Source organism: Archocentrus centrarchus, chromosome 16, assembly GCF_007364275.1.
Source record: "Archocentrus centrarchus isolate MPI-CPG fArcCen1 chromosome 16, fArcCen1, whole genome shotgun sequence".
Classification (NCBI taxonomy): Eukaryota; Metazoa; Chordata; class Actinopteri; order Cichliformes; family Cichlidae; genus Archocentrus; species Archocentrus centrarchus.
The window spans coordinates 36,378,390-36,391,488 of NC_044361.1; the positions used below are offsets into that span (position 1 = coordinate 36,378,390).

General features: G+C 41.7%; 1 protein-coding gene across 1 annotated transcript in view; it reads right to left on the bottom strand.

The window, feature by feature from the left end:
- znrf2b (zinc and ring finger 2b) overlaps positions 1-13,099 on the bottom strand; it is a 46,961-nt gene that overhangs the window by 19,368 nt on the left and 14,494 nt on the right. The window lies entirely within an intron of this gene.

A 13,099-nucleotide genomic window follows, 5' to 3' on the forward strand; every position in this document is an offset into this window, starting at 1 on the left:
ACATTTGCAAATATTTAAAGGTCATCCTTTGAAAAGGCGTAACACAGAGTAATAACATGGAATCCTGGAAGTGTCCTGCAAAGTGTTTTGCAGATTTTATTTGCTGCAATTGATTTTCCGTTGCAGTACCAGGATACTGCAACAAAGCATCATGAAGATTTATGAGCGCAGTTTATCTTTCTCTGAAAACAGAAACAAAGGTTTGATGAGCCCGAAGTTTTCTGGCTGGAACACCAAAGCAGTAAGCTGAGAGGAACAAATATGCTATTTAGAGCCGAGGAGAACAGCGCAGTTACTGTAGGTGAGAATTCTCTACAGACAAATGATTTGCATGCACCAGAAATGCATTTCTGTAATAACCCTATAAAATAATAATGTCGATGGAACAACAGCAGGAAATCATCTACAGACTAATATACAGTGCCCTTCAAAAGTATTGGAACAGCAAGGCCAGTTAATCTGTTTTTGCTGTGCACTGAAGATGTGAGTGTGAGATCCAAAGATGCACACGAGGACAGGTCCCCTGCTGTGTCATACAAAATTGTTTAATTGTTAATTAGCCCTAAATATCCACTATCAGTTCCAGCTTTGGCTTTCACCTGTGTAGTTAACCCTTTATTCACCATGGGCCCCGCCAGTGTTAACTTCAAAAGTGCTGCCATTTGTGGACTTCCTGCAACAATGACCATAACAGCCCTATGTTGGGCGTGAAGGGCAATTTCTCAGCTTTTAGGAACCATTCAAATTTTTTCCGATAGGACAAACAGTCGCGTAATTACGGTAATGCAAAGTGCGTCTGATCAGAGGTGTCAGTGGTGATACGCTCAGCGTTAACCAGCTGTTCACAGCAAATAAGGGCCAAGACAACAGTCCATACATGCTGTTTTAGGCTTAAATCCCAGAGTCCACTGCTAGAAGGAGAGAACAACAATATAGAGGTCACACTACAAATGCAAACCACTCGTCAGCAGTCAAGACCACCAGACCAAACTGAGAAAGACGAGCCACAAAAATTCTGGAACAAAGCTTTGATGAGACAAAGATTAACCTCTGCCAAAACTATGGAAAGGCCAAAGTATGGACACACAAGGGATCTGCACATGATCCTAAACATACAGGCATATCTGTGACGCGTGGGGAAGGTCGTGTCATGGCTTGGGCTTCCATAGCTGCTTCTGCAACAGGCTCACTCTTTTTTATGATTCATGATGGTACTATACTATACTATACTATACTATACTATACTATACTAGCAGACTGAATGCAGAACTCTAAAACATCATTTTGTCTGCCAATTTATGGAGAAATGCATCCAAACTAATTGGGCGCAATTTTACTATGTAGAATGACAATGATCCAAAACACACAGCACAACATGCTGAGTGTTATTTATGCTTTTCCAGATAAAAGCCTGGACAGCATTTATGTTGTCTAACATATGCAGATACAAATAAGAAGGCATAAAAGCTGAAACTCTGGTCCCTCTTTCATATGCATTTTTTTGATCTCACACTCAAATGTCTTCAGTGCACAGCAAAGATAAATGAACTGACCTTGCTGTTCCAAATTTATTGGAAGGTAACGTATTTTCCACATACTTTGATATGCAAAGATTCTTAATAAGCGAGTATAATCCCAGCCTTACTAAAGTAAGGTTCTCAGCTTGAACACTAGATCCAAGACAGGCTGATCCACACACTGCAAAACAACTTGAAGCCACTGTGGTGGAGTGAAGAAACTAGCTCTCTCTGTTAGTCTGATTCATTTGAAAAGACCTGCATGTGCAGAGTGGTTTTTTGAGTCAGTGGGTTGACACACAGAGCAATGCAGTAGGAACCAAATCACAGCAGCCACTTCATCACTGTCTCAAGGGTCACTTTAGATCTGGAATCATTTTTAGAATTGAAACACGACACCAAGAGCGGGAACTGAAATGCACCGCCAAAGATTACCACCCCTTTAACATGGAGGTTGAAAAATGAATGGAATGATCACGTCTGATGTAGACTTCAGCGGTGAATCTTTGCAGAGCCTCTAACATAGCCTACGTAAGTGGCTGATGCCGTTATCCAGCACTGCGATGTCGTATGTGTAATGATCTTGCTGCCGTGTCCTCTGCGGTGCCAGGCTCGATAGAAACAAATTAAATGCAGGAACTCTTACTTTCTGGCTCCCCACTCTTTGTTGTGGTATTTTTTTTGTAGGCAAACATCTTTGTCATGACCTCATGGCTGTTCTGATAGTTTTGGTAATCTTCCTCCATAAATTTGCAAACATCCGAGAGTTTTTACACTGTGGCTATGATTATTATTCCTTTTACTAACGCGATGATTATGAATTTCCAGTTCACTCAGTACAATCTTTAGATATTCAAGCTTTCGCCACACCAGGATGCTTTAAAGGTACTTACTGCAAATTTGAGACTCGTTTTAAACTTCTCAGTTAATGATACCAACAGAATGTGAAGAAACAAAATCCAGGACTTTATATTGCAAACATCTCTGCACCGTTATGGCTCAGTCACACTAGAGTGAAAACAGGATGGCAAGCTCCTTGTGACTAGAGAAAAAAACGGGTGTTTATCCAGTGACTGCACATTCAGTGATCGATTGCAAGTAGTTGTAACAACCAACTGGTCACCCAGAGGTTAAAGGGTGTTGCATGCTCAACCTCTGGGCAACTATTTTTGACTACAAATTGATCACACAGGTCGCTGGTGAGAGGCAACCTGCGGTCCGACTCAGACTGACTGCGATCACTGTCAGACAGATCAGCAAAGGTCTGCAAATAACTGACTGCCAACATCCAGTTAATCCGAGTCAGTCTGCACCAGGGAGCACAACTCATCTGCAGCACATCTCTTTGCAATAAGGGGCTCAACTGGTAATATTCCTATATAAAAGCAAGGTTGCTGAGTGTCTATGCCCTTTTGTAATTGCTGCTCTGTGGCCGTATTATAACAAACAGACTGCATGTAATTGCCAACTTGAGCACATTCAATCACAAGCTGACAGCAGACTGACTCCATCATATCACTGGTTTATCACTGTCTTGACAAACCAAAGTTTCTCTGGCGACTGACTGCAAGTGCTCATAGAACTGATTCCTGTCTGCAAAGGCAATGACATCAAAGTTCTCAATAGTTTTGGACGTGCTGCTGTCTCCAACCACCGTTTCCCCCCTGTGTTTACCTGTGTAGCATTAACCCCTTAACTGGCAAGGGCCCGGTGACGGGCCGTTTGTAGTCCCTTTTATATGGCAGGCTAGACCCTCCCATTTTTATTGACACGTCATTCGGCCAATCATGTAACTGGCTGCACCAAATCACCTGACAAAGCTACGTGACGCCCTCTGAGTATTATTGGCTCTGGGAAACCCATTTCTTAACATGATTGGCCGAATGAGGTGTCAGTCAAAATGGGCGGGTCTAGCCTGCCATATAAATGCACTTCATTCGGCCCGCGGACCAGACGCAGCCGATTAATAGGCTATGAAATGGGTTGTTCAGAGCCAATAATAACCAGAGGGTGTTATGTAGTTTTTTCAGGTGATTTTATTTGCTGCCAGTTAAGGGGTTAAAGAGATAGCAACTGAAGTTGAACTGAGGACTTGCTGTACTTTTGTGTAATACCACATTGGTCCACAAGGTGGTGCAGAGCCAATGTAATGCTTCTTTATCCAGGGAAGTGATTAAATGGTTTGGCAAAAAAGGGAAAGCCTCTTGAGGAAATGGGGTTAGGACTTGGGTAAGTTCAAGGCAGCAGCACGAATCTGAAAACATTTCAAAGATAGGCATTTAAATCCAGATGAGGGGACTTACAAACAGTATCTTCAGAGGATACTTGGATACTTGAAGAGGGAATTGCAATACAATATTGTGGACTTTTGTATTTCAGTCTCAGAAATGTTTCATCCCTAATTTGGGACTAGACTAACAGTGTTCAGATATCTTTTTGACTACTATAACAGTGTTGAACAGAAAGTGCAACATTATGGGTTGCAACCAAATCATCCATCCATCCATCCATCCATTCACTTCCGCTTATCCTGGTCAGGGTCGCGGGGGGGCTGGAGCCTATCCCAGCTGTCATAGGGCGAGAGGCAGGGTACACCCTGAACAGGTCGCCAGCCTGTTGCAGGGCTGCAACCAAATCAGTTCATACTAATATATATATATATATATATATATATATATATATATATATGCACCACAATATGTGAATTGTAGTGCTGGCAGAGCTTACACACTTAAATGGACAGCCATGGATTTAGTCACTAAATGTATTAACGCATTATAAATCAGAGAGAGCTGAAGCAGATAATTATATAAATTATGCTGCATACATCACACTCTCTACATCCAGTAACCATCCCTTTGTTTTAGCTTCCATCACAGTCTTCTGTCACAATCTCAGCAGAGACGGCAAATTTTGCAGTTTCCTGTGACATCACAGATTTCCTCCTCCACCATCCATCAGCAGTTCTGCAGCAGGGGGCAGAGTGTGACATATCACAGCCAGGTGACAGAGTATAAAAGTGTGCGTGTGTGTGTGTGTGTGTGTGTGTGTGTGTGTTTGGAGCTTCCTATAATGGTAAAATCTGTCCACTGATAGGATAAATGGATTAAGGCAGTCAAAAACACTGCCTGGCTGACCTATTTAAGCGATTCACAAGACATGCGCACACACATGCAGGACGTGTTTTTCCAAGATCTCCCGGCCATCTGCTGATAATTAGGAATGGCCAGTCTAGGTGTGTTTATTTGAAATAGAGAAATGCGGATGGATTCCAGCTCTGCACGGCTCCACCGCTCATTCTGAAAAGTGCTAAAAGCCGGAGCTGAGCCCTCCCTGTGAGGCTGTGATGACTCATCCACTAAGCTGTATGGGGTGCTCTCTCCACTACATCAAATTGCTGCACATGTCCTCAAGCGTGTCTTCCTGAGGTCATACCTGCTGTTGGTCGCATTAAAACTCTGGCCTCTCAAACAATATGTCTCCTAGTATCAGTCACATGTGCTGAAATGACATGAGTGTTATTTTTAACCCCTGTGCATCTCTGACTTTCCAGTCAACAGCGTCACATGATGTGAAACATCTGCTTCCTCCCCACAGGAAATTTAAAACTTGTAATTCCCCAAAATCGTTCAAGACATTACTTTAAAAATGTATTTTTAGCTTTTAAATTTCTACCTTATAAACAAATTCACGACCAGGAAGATGTTAAAGATCATCATCATCATCATCATTCTGACACAAACAGTTCTGACCAAAGGAGCGAGGAACACGTTCTTTCTGCCTGCTGCTGCTTTCAGTGGGAGAACAAAAGAGGAAGAGTCGCAGCACAACACTGCTGAACTGTTAGCTTGTGTGGCTTTTCATTCACTATCATGATCTGTGCTTCTGTGTGAGGAAACTGTTTGACTGCTTTCTCTTAGGAAACCTCCAAAACCGTCAGGTACTTTTCCACTTCAGTTCAAATATGACTGGCTTTTCCTGTTAGTACCGTTAATATGGCCACAACACTAACTTTGAGTATCTCCTGTTATCAAATGCTGTTATCAGTGTTAAATTAATAAGCTGTGAGGAAGATGCTTTTCATGTAAGGCAACTTCAAGGTTCGACTGAAGCATTTCTTGCTTTGTTAAAACAAAATGTAAGTCATTAATACATCCAATAGGATGGCATTTACCTTACTGACCTCATTACTTTGCACTCAGGTAATTCAGCTCAGCGTGAGAGTTTACACTTGGTTCTCCTTCACCTGTTCTCACTGTCAGTGAACATCCTCACGTATGTGAAGTGGTGCTCACAAGAAACAGGTGAAGTCAAATAACATTAAAATGCTACGTTACAGTAAGTGCAATAAAACCTTGCTAACAGGTGTTTCAGCAAACATACAGAGTGAGAGCGAGGCAGAGAAAGAAGCTGAGAGGATAAAGCATTGTGAGCTTTGCAGCTGTGTCATCTTACTTGACCACAGTGTGCAGTTCAGGCACAAACTCCCACAAACATGTAAGAAAAGCTGTTCTTGGGCAATCTGCTGACCCTTTACTATGACCTTCTTTCCCATTAACAACTGCTGCACAGCTACATGAACAGTAGACAGTAGAAGCAGTGTACAACAGTTCATCCTCTGTCTGAAGCATGTAGTCTGGCTCCCTTCACCCTCGCTTTAAGCCAAAACAGCTAACAGGAGGTGGTTAGTTTGTGATATTGGTCATTACTCTGACCTAAATGTACTTCTCTCGCATCAGAGTTGGGTGGCAAGTGGGTCACAGTGGTATTAGCACTTTACATATGACTGGGTAGTATTAGCAATTTATAGCCAACAGCCTGTGTAGTTTTATTGTACTTTCTTCCTCAATCTTCTCATTCTGTAACATTTAATTGGCATCTGTGTGCTAATCTGTTTTTGATGGACGCAGCTGGGTTAGAGGAAAGGGAGACCTGATAGCCATAGCAGTAATCAAACGTCTTCAGGTCCTGCCACAGCATTTCAGTTGGGTTGATCTCTAGACCTTCACTGGGACACTGCAACACTTTGCTACCTTGGATCACTGTCCTGCAGCTTAACCCAGTTTGGCCAAGCTTTAGTTATTGGGCGGATGACCTCACATTTGACTACACATCTAGACTACTCTGGTATACAGAGGAGTTGATGGCCAAGTTAATTACTGTAAGGTGCCCGGGTCCTGTGACTGCAAACCCAACCCAAATCATCACCCCTCCACCACCATGCTTTACAGGTATGATGAGGCTGATATGCTGTTTGTTTCTCTCTAAAAATGGTGCTGTGCACTACAGCCAAACATCTCCACACATATATTACACTGACACATTGGTAAAGACATTTGGTCAATAAACACAAATGTACGTGTCTTACATATGACTTAAGCTAGTGTAAAGTCAAACACAGAACACAGCAGTGGTCCTTGAGGTTAATCTGTGAAGATAGCAACAGATTTCCTCAAACATCCAGATTTCCCCAGCTGCAGTGTTTGAAATCGATCTGGCTAACAAAGCTTTGACTTTTAAATGAAGTGGCTCTGGGCCCGTCATGTTTTTTATTGATGAATAACTGGAGACATTATAAAAGTGAGTTAATGCACACTGACACACTGATAAAAAACACTGCCCCCCTGGATGGATGAATTAAAAAAAGACTCCAATATATCCATTATATTCCTGTAACAATACAGCAGGGCACTTACTGGCAGTGTTAGTATGAAACTGTGAAGCTGAGGTAATGACATTCCCCACATCTTAATGTGACACTTGCTCACAGAGAAAACTGAGCCTCCCAAACGCTAAAGGAAGACTTCAGATGCTGGGCAGCGCTGTGACAAAAAGGTCAGGGTTCACCACAGGGAGGCTGACTGTCATGGTGTGTAAAAAAAAAAAAAAAGAAGAAGAAGCTTAAAATGGTTATTTAGGTTAAGAAAGCTTAGGCTACCACACTTCATAATAAGTGGTGAACAAGTTTTATTTAGAGAAACAGACAAAAAGAATGAGCGTTGCTGACCTGCAGCGCAGCTTCCTGCTGTGGTTCACTTTAATTGGCTGCAGAGGCCTTAAAGAAATATGCTAAAATTCCTCAGGTTAAATTTACTTTATGATATGTGCAATGATTTGACATAACAGCCCTTTTCTGTTGCTGTTCCTTTTTATGTGATCAAACACAAAATTTGGAGATGTCATGTATGCCAATCTATTGGTCTTGTGGATATACTGGGAGATTTATTAATGCATTATTTACAAACACACACAGTGATGCTGTTTCATTAGAACAAACTTAACTTTTTATATATTTTTAAATAAGAAGCAGTGTCATTGTGGTATTTCATAATGCTATTTCATCAGCCTGGATTGCACTGGCTTCCTCAAAATGCCTCACTTACATCATGCCCTCACTGGTCCAACATGCAATTAAGCTTAATGCTACTTGATGTTAGTGTCGCTAGTGCTGCTGCTGATACACATGATTGCTTGAATAACTTAGTTGCCACTAAATGAGCTCACCTTATGTCACATCATTTGGAGAGGGCCCTGCTGCTGCTTCAGTCTCTCTGTTTTCTTTAAATAAAGGACCATGTGCTTCCTGGTGTTATGTTGTGCCACAGTATGTAACAGATACAGTGTCACATCTAACACTAATTCACTGTCTTTAACAACTGCTTTAAACTATTCTTAACATTAGTGGTGCTCCGCTCACAGCTGACTTCCCTCAGTTGCTGCTTTCTTTTCCTTTCTTTCTTATGATTCTTTGATTTTGCTTTCCAGGACAAAGATATGACTCTTAATGCACAGGAACAGTTGTCTAGATACAACAAACTCATTGTGCTGTAAAGACAGGTCCAGTTCGGGATGGATTAAACCATTGTGTGTACCTTTAAGGGGTGCAAGTGGCACCAGAGAACCTCCACTACTTTTTGGAATCAAAGGTCAGTCACACAACTGCTTTATTCAGGCAATTTAATTATGACACTAATTACTTAGAAATAAAAAATGAAAACAGAACCACATTTTTCATTCAAGCTTGCAAGGACCCCTCCCACCATTGGGCCCTGGGTAGTCAGTTCCACTTTTCTCCCCAGTAAATGCCCCTGGTTGTGACGGTGAAACTGCACACTCACATCCTGGAAAAATCCTCCTTTCCATCACTCAGAATGATCAGGATATTCAGTATGACCCAAAATGAGTGACTGAGCTGTGAACATTACTTATGGGCCTAACTGTACGTGCTTTTAGTAACATCACAATGATCACCAGCAGTCCGGAAGTGCACAAAGAGATGATCATCTTTAAATTAGTTATGGTTTTTGGTTTTTATGGGCAGCTTTGCAGCTCGCTGAAATGAAATTTCCCACAGCCCAGACCTGCTGCAGGGCTGCTGTCAACAGTATGTTACATACCTGTCATGTTTCTTTGTAATCTCGGTTTCTATGTATTATCCACAGACCGTCCATAACAGCGATCTTACCGAAGAATTAGCACGTCTTGAGTGATGATACGGATGAGATGAGCTAAGAACAGGCTGAAGTAAATGATCTCAGTATCTCTGACTGTCCTTTCTCCTTCACTGCAGGCTCAGTGGTTCCAAAGACCGCTGTCACACAAAGTTCTCCCCAACAAGCTGCAAGCCAGCAGCTTCTTGGCCGCACGTTCAAAACTTCACACACTGTTAACCAGAGTGCTTCACACCTCTGACTGCATAAGCACCGTATCACTGCTCCCATCTAATCTGCTGTTTGGAGAACATCCTGGGCTCTGTGATCATTACCTGCTGTCCTTAACTCAGCCCTCCTGCAGCTCCTGTGTCAGCACATCTTACACTCCATGCTATTAAAAGGGATTTATGAATCATCATTTTATTGATCAGTGCAAAGTTCATCCACCCAGTGTGGCTGCAATTCAAACCCCCCACTCACTGTATCATACACCAACGCCATCCGTGAATCCATCAGAATATCCATGTGTCTCATACCCCACTGCCTACAATCCTTTTAATATTAACTTCAGTTTTTTCCAGAGCTAGGCAGATTCTCAAGTTGAGGACTGGCAGAGATGAGAAACAGGTCATCCATCATGACCAAGCAAATCCCCGTTGTCTTTTTTCAGTGCTCTTCTTTGCTACGTTTACTGACAGTTTGGGAAATGAGGGCAGCATACAGATTCATAACTAAATAGGACCCCAAGGCTCCTGCAACAAGGCTAAAGAACAGGTCTGTACTTCAATCACATCTTGATAGTTACCCCGCCCACACAGGGAACGGCATACTGTTTTTGGTATGCTTGTTTTACACCAAACAAGCCAAGGTAAACAGTTTTAAAGGGGAAATATGAAGGTCAGATCAAAAGGAGTCAAAAACAGCCAATTATACCCCAGACTCCACATATGCCATATATCTCCCTTTAAATCGGATTCATCTGATATTTGGTACACAGCTGTGGAGGGCCAAGAACCAGAGCCAAACCGAACACATCTGGATCCGAGCCAGACTCTGGATTTGCAGGGAACTTAAATTTAACATATGAAACTTCATTTAATGCACATTTTTGGCCAGATCACATCATTCTTATGTGTTGCAGTCAGCAGCATATCACTATTATCCATGGACATGAAACACTGGATCGGGATATGATCCGGATACGCAAATTTATCACAACTTTTGAACTGATCACTCAGTTCCCCCATTATTACCCACCCGAAACATCTTGTATTTTCTCATCCACTGTCGTTTTGTAAGAGGCAAAATTACAAAAACTGTGTATTAGTCCTTAAAACAGAAGAGACTGCTCTCCATAACACAAGCAGCCTAAAAGTGCTCAAAGACATCAATAACTTTAAACTGGATATAGTCTCTGCTTTTTATGGGCACAGTTCAAAACCTCTTGATTCACAGTAATTATAAAAACATCTGTTTTTGAGTTTGAAAGAAAACAACATTAGCCTTGTGGAATTGTTAATGCAGTTAGCATTAAGAATCTAGTTACTTTGATTTTTGATAATGGGCTGCTGTTCTGCCAAACTCCTCATTATCATAAATCTCTGCCATGGAGGTAAACTAGCCATGCTCCATACAGCATCAATAATGGGAAATACACTAGACTGAAATAAACCAGGATGATCCTTTAACTACCCATTTTCAATATTTCTGGCGTGAATGAACAGCTGAATGACGATGATGTTACCCGAAGCCCTGCTGACACCAGTGATGATCACAGATCGTGAACAAAACTCAGTCAAGCTTTGATTCTCTCTAAGCCAACAAATTCTGAGGTCAGCTGAAACTTGGGGTTTTAGTTATTCATAACTCAGACATGCAGAATGCTAAGAATAAATAGATATGATAGGAGATTCTAAATGATTCAGATTGAATATGTGATCCAGATGAAATAAAATGGAAGGGAACTCCATCCTTTGGCTCATCCGGCTGCAAGGCAGCAGAGCTGTGCTGATGCTGGGTGAGTGAGGGTCATCCTGTTGATAGCTGGCCTGAGAAACAGTTGACCCATTGATGTATATAGCTCATATTACTGCCACTTTCACTTCAAGGCAGAGTAAAAATGGGACGACGAGGCTGGAGAGACCAGCAACAACAGGGGTATAAATAAACACGCTTTCAGCTGCTGGGGAAACGGGTGGATGTAGTATAAATGATGAGAGGCAGTCTTCCTGTCTAACTAATGCAGCACTGCCTTCTTCTTACATCAGTCCCTCTGTCTCCCCCTCAGTAAATATTAGCGTCACACACAAACACAGAGCATGGGGAGGCCTTGGTGTAGGGTCCAAATATCCCACTCAGGTCCGATAAGGTCGGTTACGGAAAAACGATGAAAAACAATGAAAACAATGTTCCCTCAGAAAATGTTTCCAAATCATGCTCGCGTTCTTAAAACAATTACAATCAAAGGCTTATTATTTTGTTAATTACCACAAAACCAACACATTCATAGGTAAATCTCAACTGATGATTTTCACTGAGGACAAAACGATGTTTTGATCTTTGTTATGTGGAAAGTGATGCAAGGCCACGTAAGTCTCACTCAGTCCCAACGCACGAAGTACTTAAAATAAAAGTTATGAATTCTAATGAATAAACAACACAATGACTATTATATGTTAAAAAAAAACAAAAAAAAAAACAGCATGGGTAAACTTACTGATGTAAACTTCTTTCTTTCTTTCTTTCTTTCTTTCTCACGTGACTGTTCCTGAGCATCAGCATGACACCAAAGCTCAAAGTAATATCACACAGATGGGTAAACTTACTGATGTAAACTTCTTTCTTTCTTTCTTTCTTTCTTTCTTTCTTTCTTTCTTTCTTTCTCACGTGACTGTTCCTGAGCATCAGCATGACACCAAAGCTCAAACTAATATCACACAGATCTTGTGCAGTTACAGCTAAAAGCTGGAAAACCACCCCTGTGTTGGCTATTACATGTATTATTCCTACATCATAAACAGGAAGAACATCTGACAAAGTAACACAGATTCCAGCAGTGCCACGTTTATAGTAGAGTTGTCAGGTTTGGTATTATTCGTGCTTGTGTTATGGGGTGGCTGTAGCTCAGGAGGTAGAGCAACAGGCTGCATGCCAGTGTGTCCTTGGGCAAGATACTTAACCCCAAGTTGCTCTCTGACACAAGCGTTGGAGTGTGAATATATGTGAATGTTAGATTATAAAAGCCCTTAGCTTAGTTAATCATAGAAGTGCTTGTATGAATGGGTGTGAATGCGGTAAATCTAAATGTGTCGTATAAGCTCTTTGAGTGCTCAGAGTAGAAAAGCACTATATAAGAACTAGTCCATTTACCATTTCTATTAGTACATAAATCCCAGCTGGAGATGCTTCATGTAAAAGTGCAAGTTCTTTAAACTTCTGCTTTACAGATGTTGCTCTTCATATTTTTGAAGCCAGTTGTCTTAATTCTAAGTTCCATCATAGTCCCAACATGTATTTGTGCTGCTTTCATGTCATGTTGCTCAGACTGTGACTAAAGTCACATTAAAACATTAATGTCCGCCCATAATTTTATGGTGTGAGGCAAAGATCGTGGGAATTTTTCACAACAGACATCATGCTAAACTGAAACCAACATCACAGTGACTACAAAGAACTAATACATGTGCGTAACATGGCAAAAAAAGGGCTTAATCTTTTAAACCATATGCAACTACAGGGTCAGCAGTGGAGGTAAGCCTCCTGATAAACACAAATGTGACTGCTTCCTAGATGGAATACCGAGTGCCTGTCCTTTTCCCCCATCCTGTGAATGCAGGCAGTATTTGCAAACACCCGAGACTGTCTTATCTTTCAGAAACACGCCATTACTGCTATAAAATTCTGGGCTTTAAGGGGCTTTCCACTGTTTCCACATGAAAGCCAAAGTGTATGGAAAGAGTTCACCAGGTGGTGTGTGCCGTTAATCATCTGCCATCTGAGGCTCAGCAGATGGACTGCACCTCAGAAACACAACAACAAACCAGTGGCAAACAACCCAAAGTACCACTGACTGATTCTTTATGCTGCACATGTGGACGGAGCCCAGCGGGGTGAGTCCTGTCACAACAGGCACTGAATAAACTCCCAAAC